At 39.9% G+C, this 6934-nt stretch overlaps 1 pseudogene; it reads left to right on the top strand.

Moving 5' to 3' along the window:
* The first annotated feature begins 829 nt into the window (after nucleotides 1–829).
* Nucleotides 830–3272, top strand: LOC137988913 (uncharacterized; annotated as a pseudogene).
* Nucleotides 3273–6934: the final 3662 nt, after the last annotated feature.

Consider the following 6934-nt stretch of genomic DNA (forward strand, 5'->3'; position numbering starts at 1 on the left):
ATTTAAGGGAAGTCCATAAATGGACAAGAGAAAGGGCAAATAAGGCGACTTCCAGTTTTGGAATAAGGAAAAGTTTCCTCTCAAAGCCTTTACTGCCAGAATTGTCTGAATTGTCAGAAAAAACTCTGCAGGAGAAGAAGAAGAAGAAGAAAAGGAAGGATTATCACCGCCACAGGGCCTGTCCTATCGCGGGATGTCATGCGGTTGTCAAGTGCCTTCCTAACCACATTCAGCAAGTTCACAAGGACATTAAAAGAGGATCTCCTGTTTATAAACAGATTTTAAGGGATGCGCGTGCCTTCAAAACATGGCAACCATTGGATGCAGTACCATCAAACCCTGTAGTAGAGCATGGACAATCGTTGAACAACACAGAAGATTGTGAAATGGGAGAATTGGATGAACAGTTATGTGAAGAAAATGAAATGGAACTTCAGACTATGTAAAGTAGAACGTGGTCTGTGAAATCAGCATACATGTTGATAGAGATACTCCACGGCATCACAAAGATGTGTATTTTGTTTATGTATTTACGCGAGTGTTTATTGGCAACAGTGCCTACCTGTAATGGCCCTCTGCCTCTTAATGGATGTGATGCTCCATGCATTGAAACGTGAACACCGTTCACCACAGCTAAAATAATACCCTGATTAGGATAATCCACCTCCTGGCTTTGAAAAATAACTCCCGTTTGGGAGTTACCCAGTATGGTGTAAAATGTATGAATGGATAAGTCATTAGTGGTAATTTCTAGTCCTAGCATACACACTGTAGTTATAATTTTACTTGTATGTTTAACACATACTCATTGTCTTGTGTACTGCAGCACATGCAACGCCTCGAAAACCTCAGAAATGAGTGGGTCACTTATCCGGAAGAACCAGGTCATGGTTACAGTGGAGGTTTAAGTGACGAAGATATGTACTCTCCATCTGAATGTTCGAAAGCCTCAGAGGAGTATTCTTCTAGTGATGGATGGGACAGCAACAATGAGGACCATGTAGTCGAAGAAAACGTTAAAAAGACGACAAAACGAGTTGCACACAGATGCCCGTTAGAAGGCTGCAAGTCGAGTGTCATCCACCTTCCCCGGCATTTAAGGGAAGTCCATAAATGGACAAGAGAAAGGGCAAATAAGGCGACTTCCAGTTTTGGAATAAGGAAAAGTTTCCTCTCAAAGCCTTTACTGCCAGAATTGTCTGAATTGTCAGAAAAAACTCTGCAGGAGAAGAAGAAGAAGAAGAAAAGGAAGGATTATCACCGCCACAGGGCCTGTCCTATCGCGGGATGTCATGCGGTTGTCAAGTGCCTTCCTAACCACATTCAGCAAGTTCACAAGGACATTAAAAGAGGATCTCCTGTTTATAAACAGATTTTAAGGGATGCGCGTGCCTTCAAAACATGGCAACCATTGGATGCAGCACCATCAAACCCTGTAGTAGAGCATGGACAATCGTCGAACAACACAGAAGATTGTGAAATGGGAGAATTGGATGAACAGTTATGTGAAGAAAATGAAATGGAACTCGTAGAAGAGACAGATAATGCTGAGGAAGAAGACAATGTGATGGATGAAGAAGAAACGTTGAGGGATTTTTGCCAGTGGCTACAAACAGCAGATGGTGGAAGGAGGGATGAAAAAATGGCAAAACAGCATTGCTCTAAAGTTCGTAAGATGCTTGTCACAATTGACTCAGAGAGAAAGTTGTCCTCTCTCTTTAACAACAATTTGATTCGGGACAGATTTCTTAAAGATTATGCAGAGAAAATGTACAAGCCAGATACAGTGAAAGCTCACTTGCTAAGTCTTAGGAACTTTTGCTCCTTTGTTAGAACAGAGGAGCCATCAAGCGTAACAGTTAATGCAGACACGATCCAAAAACTTGAAGAAAAAGCACGTCTATGGTCATCCTCCTACAAGAAGGATAGTAACCACAGACATTTAGAAAATGAAGATCTTGAAAAGTTAGTTACGCCTGAAATGGTGTCAATCAAGGTTTGAACGTAGTGAATCTGTGAGAACCGCGATTTCCTATATTGGCCAACTGAGTGGAGCGCATGCGCTTGAAGTAAATCAGTCTATGTACACTCTGATAAGAGATTTCATTCTGACGGAAATGACAATTGCAAATGCTCGTAGGTCTGGAGTGTTAACTAATATGACCATTGAGGAGTTCAAGAAAGTCAAAAAGACCAATCAAGGAAGCATGTTAATAAGTGTGAAGAACCACAAAACTGCTGACGTACATGGACCTGCCCGTGTTGTGTTGACTCCAACTTTATTCTCTTACCTGAACGTCTATGTCAATGAAGTGCGAAGCTGTGTGGCGATTTCAAGCAGTGAGAAGGACAGCAACTCACCATCCTTTGTGTTCTTGTCGTGGAATGGACAGAAGTTACAATCAGGACAAATTTCAACAGCTATTGATTCTGCATGGCAGAAGGCGGAGATGGAAGGACATGTTTGCTCCACAATATTTCACAAATCAACCGTGACAAAGGTGCATGAAGATCACAAAGACCTGAAAGGTGATCTCGCTGATCTGATGGGTCACAAACCATCCACAGCAGAAAGGTTTTATCGCCTGCGTGAAAAAGAAGAGCCTGCCAATAACCTTTCCTTTATCACGAGAAAACCACAGAAGAAACCTGTGTCACGTAACACAACTGCAACAGCCACCAAGAGCTTGTCCCAAGAATGTTTGACGAAGGAGCGTTCGACATGGAAGGAAGAGGATGTGAATGCCATCAAAGAGCTGTTTTCAGAGGAAATCAAAGAAAAGTCAGTCACCATGAAAGTCGTGAGGGGAAAAATACAAGGCCATGCTGCTCTAGAGCAACTGGATGCTAAGAGAGTGTGCAATCGAATTAGAAGTGAATGGCGTAACAGTACATGTAATCCCGAGAATGACAAAGCTGCAGATTGTATGCCTGAAACTGAGCCTCCTGAACAGGTAGAAACTCTTTCTGCTAAAATGTCACGCTTCTTTAAAGCTTCTGACGCAAAAGAATCCTGCAGTTCATCAGATGTTGTTGCACCATCAAATTCAAGTTACCTTAGCAAGAATATTTTCAGTGATAACGAAAGGAAGGTTCTTCTACGAATGTGTGGTACTATGGTTAGGGGAGGTGTTGTTTCAAAGCCTGCCATTAAGGAACGTCTTGAAAAAGAAGAAGAGGGAAAGGAGCTTCTCAACAAATTTTCCATAAATCAACTTGTGAACCGCCTGAAATATGAAAGGAGACTAATTAAAAATAAATGTTGCAGGTAAAGCAATTGAAGTAGGATGTCCCAAGTTTAATTTCTCAGGCGCCTTTCCATATTAATGCACAAATTAATTATCTGTGTACAATTTGAAAATCAACTCTCTGGAATGACGTATTTATTTTTTTGCTGCTCTCAATTATCCCTAGTGCTTTAACTTTAAACAGAAAAGAAGGGGAGGAAACTTGATACTGCACGATGTTTGATTCCAATCTAAAAACACAACGCTTTCCATGAGTTTCAGAGTTTGCATTCTGCTGAAAGGCATTGAAAATAGAAGCATAATCACTGTCATTTTGTTGATCTTGGAGAGCAAGAGTAAAAGCGTATAAGGTGGGCTAAACTCTAAAAACCAGACTAGAGTCAAATCTTGCAGTCCGAACAGGTCATTTTTACATAGATTTTCGAGCGTTTTCGCTAAGTCTTTTTCTCTCCCATTAAAAATAATTAGGAATAGACTCGGGCCGTGGGTGAATGGTTCTGATCAACACAGAAAAGTTCCACTGGCCAGTATAGCTCTCTAGAAGTTTAGAGTCGTCACTCGCCAACATAGGCGGTCGCGCTTTCTAACGCTGGATAGTTCAGACCAGCCAAGTTCCTTAATTAGGGCAGTAACACTGACATGACGCAAATAGTTCTTGAATACAAAGCGAGCAGCACGTCTCTGAACCATTTCAAGCTGATTGATGTTTATTTGGGTGTACGGGTCTCACACACTGAGAGCATATGATAACGTAGGTCGAACTAGAGAAAGGAAAGCGCGGGCTGTGACTTCTTTTGAGCAGCTGCACAAGTTACGTCTGATATTAAGAGTGCGCATTGCCTTCTTTGTAATGAGTGATGGGAGAGGAAGAATCTCGAACAATTGGCATGTACAAAATAAATTTGATTGTAAAAGTGCTTCAGAAAAAAACAAAGTGGAGCACATCATTACAAAGACTAAACTTCTGTTCTTAAGGTAATTGTTAACATTGGCGCTTTTAATTATTGAAATTTTCGCTTTTCATTTTCTTGTTAAGGTTAAGTAGATGAGAAATCAGCGAAGGCTGGAAATGTCTCAAAACCTTTGAAATACCACGAGACATCTTAAAGAAACCGGCTTTTTGAGAGGTGGTTACTAATGGCATCTCGTTTCTTATTTTCCAAAGGTTATGTAGTTAAGAAATCAGTAATTGAATTGTTGCAGAGACTGTGAAGTAAGCGGGATACTGTTAGCGATGGCGTTTTCATGAAGTTATGAAAGATTTAGCCTTCCGACTTTTTGTAAAGGTTAAGGGGTCTAAAGACCTAAGGAATTAACGCTAAGCTTTTCACCTTAAAGTGCTACTATGACCAAAAATCCATTCTACTGTTTCTTTGTATTTTAAAACTGCGTTAACTGAACACCAAGTGACCGAAGTTTTAAGCCTTCATTTCTTTTGACTGAAATTTTCCTAACTAATGGTCCGCCATTACTAACTTTAAAATCTTGAGAGAGCTGGATCAAGGATAAGATGACGTGAAAGGCTCACTAGTTTAAAAATGCATTTCGTGTGCACGCGCCTAAATTAATACATGATGCACCACAGGAGTTTCGAACTTTCAGACTTTAAAATAATAAGCTGTGTTTACATGCTGCAATTTTAAGGTAGAGAGTATTTGACGCCATCTTATGCGCGATCCAACCCTCTGAGGTATAAATCAGTCATTCTTAAACGTGAATAATGTCGGACTGTGAAATCCTAAACTTGCCCTCAAAGAAAACAGCCTTTGCATAAAATTCGAAGCTCAAGATTTTGCCAGTCACGTCTCAAGCAAACACGCTTTCAAAATCTGAAAGAAAAAGGAAAGTGAATTTTTTGATCAGAGGAGAACTTTAAAGGCATCCTTTTGGGTGGTTAAAGATTATTGTTAGTATGGGTGCTCTTTATTAGTGGAAATTTTGCTTTCCGCTTTTTGTAAAGGTTAAAAAAACCTACAATAGGTTCAAGTAGCACGAGATTCTTAAAGAATGATTTTTCGGTGTTAGGATTGGCAGTTTAAATTAAAATGTCACCCTTCTTAAAATGTCACCCTTCTTTAAAGCTTCTGACGCAAAAGAATCCTGCAGTTCATCAGATGTTGTTGCACCATCAAATTCAAGTTACCTTAGCAAGAATATTTTCAGTGATAACGAAAGGAAGGTTCTTCTACGAATGTGTGGTACTATGGTTAGGGGAGGTGTTGTTTCAAAGCCTGCCATTAAGGAACGTCTTGAAAAAGAAGAAGAGGGAAAGGAGCTTCTCAACAAATTTTCCATAAATCAACTTGTGAACCGCCTGAAATATGAAAGGAGACTAATTAAAAATAAATGTTGCAGGTAAAGCAATTGAAGTAGGATGTCCCAAGTTTAATTTCTCAGGCGCCTTTCCGTATTAATGCACAAATTAATTATCTGTGTACAATTTGAAAATCAACTCTCTGGAATGACGTATTTATTTTTTTGCTGCTCTCAATTATCCCTAGTGCTTTAACTTTAAACAGAAAAGAAGGGGAGGAAACTTGATACTGCACGATGTTTGATTCCAATCTAAAAACACAACACTTTCCATGAGTTTCAGAGTTTGCATTCTGCTGAAAGGCATTGAAAATAGAAGCATAATCACTGTCATTTTGTTGATCTTGGAGAGCAAGAGTAAAAGCGTATAAGGTGGGCTAAACTCTAAAAACCAGACTAGAGTCAAATCTTGCAGTCCGAACAGGTCATTTTTACATAGATTTTCGAGCGTTTTCGCTAAGTCTTTTTCTCTCCCATTAAAAATAATTAGGAATAGACTCGGGCCGTGGGTGAATGGTTCTGATCAACAGTGGAATATAGTGTTCAGCACAGAAAAGTTCCACTGGCCAGTATAGCTCTCTAGAAGTTTAGAGTCGTCACTCGCCAACATAGGCGGTCGCGCTTTCTGATGCTGGATAGTTCAGACCAGCCAAGTTCCTTAATTAGGGCAGTAACACTGACATGACGCAAATAGTTCTTGAATACAAAGCGAGCAGCACGTCTCTGAACCATTTCAAGCTGATTGATGTTTATTTGGGTGTACGGGTCCCACACACTGGGAGCATATGATAACGTAGGTCGAACTAGAGAAAGGAAAGCGCGGGCTGTGACTTCTTTTGAGCAGCTGCACAAGTTACGTCCGATATTAAGAGTGCACGTTGCCTTCTTTGTAATGAGTGATGGGAGAGGAAGAATCTCGAACAATTGGCATGTACAAAATAAATTTGATTGTAAAAGTGCTTCAGAAAAAAACAAAGCGGAGCACATCATTACAAAGACTAAACTTCTGTTCTTAAGGTAATTGTTAACATTGGCGATTTTCATTATTGAAATTTTCGCTTTTCGTTTTCTTGTTAAGGTTAAGTAGATGAGAAATCAGCGAAGGCTGGAAATGTCTCAAAACCTTTGAAATACCACGAGACATCTTAAAGAAACCGGCTTTTTGAGAGGTGGTTACTAATGGCATTTCGTTTCTTATTTTGCAAAGGTTATGTAGTTAAGAAATCAGTAATTGAATTGTTGCAGAGACTGTGAAGTAAGCGGGATACTGTTAGCGATGGCGTTTTCATGAAGTTATGAAAGATTTAGCCTTTCGACTTTTTGTGAAGGTTAAGGGGTCTAAAGACCTAAGGAATTAACGCTAAGCTTTTCAT

Source organism: Montipora foliosa, unplaced genomic scaffold (genome assembly GCF_036669935.1).
Source record: "Montipora foliosa isolate CH-2021 unplaced genomic scaffold, ASM3666993v2 scaffold_434, whole genome shotgun sequence".
Lineage (NCBI taxonomy): Eukaryota > Metazoa > Cnidaria > Anthozoa > Scleractinia > Acroporidae > Montipora > Montipora foliosa.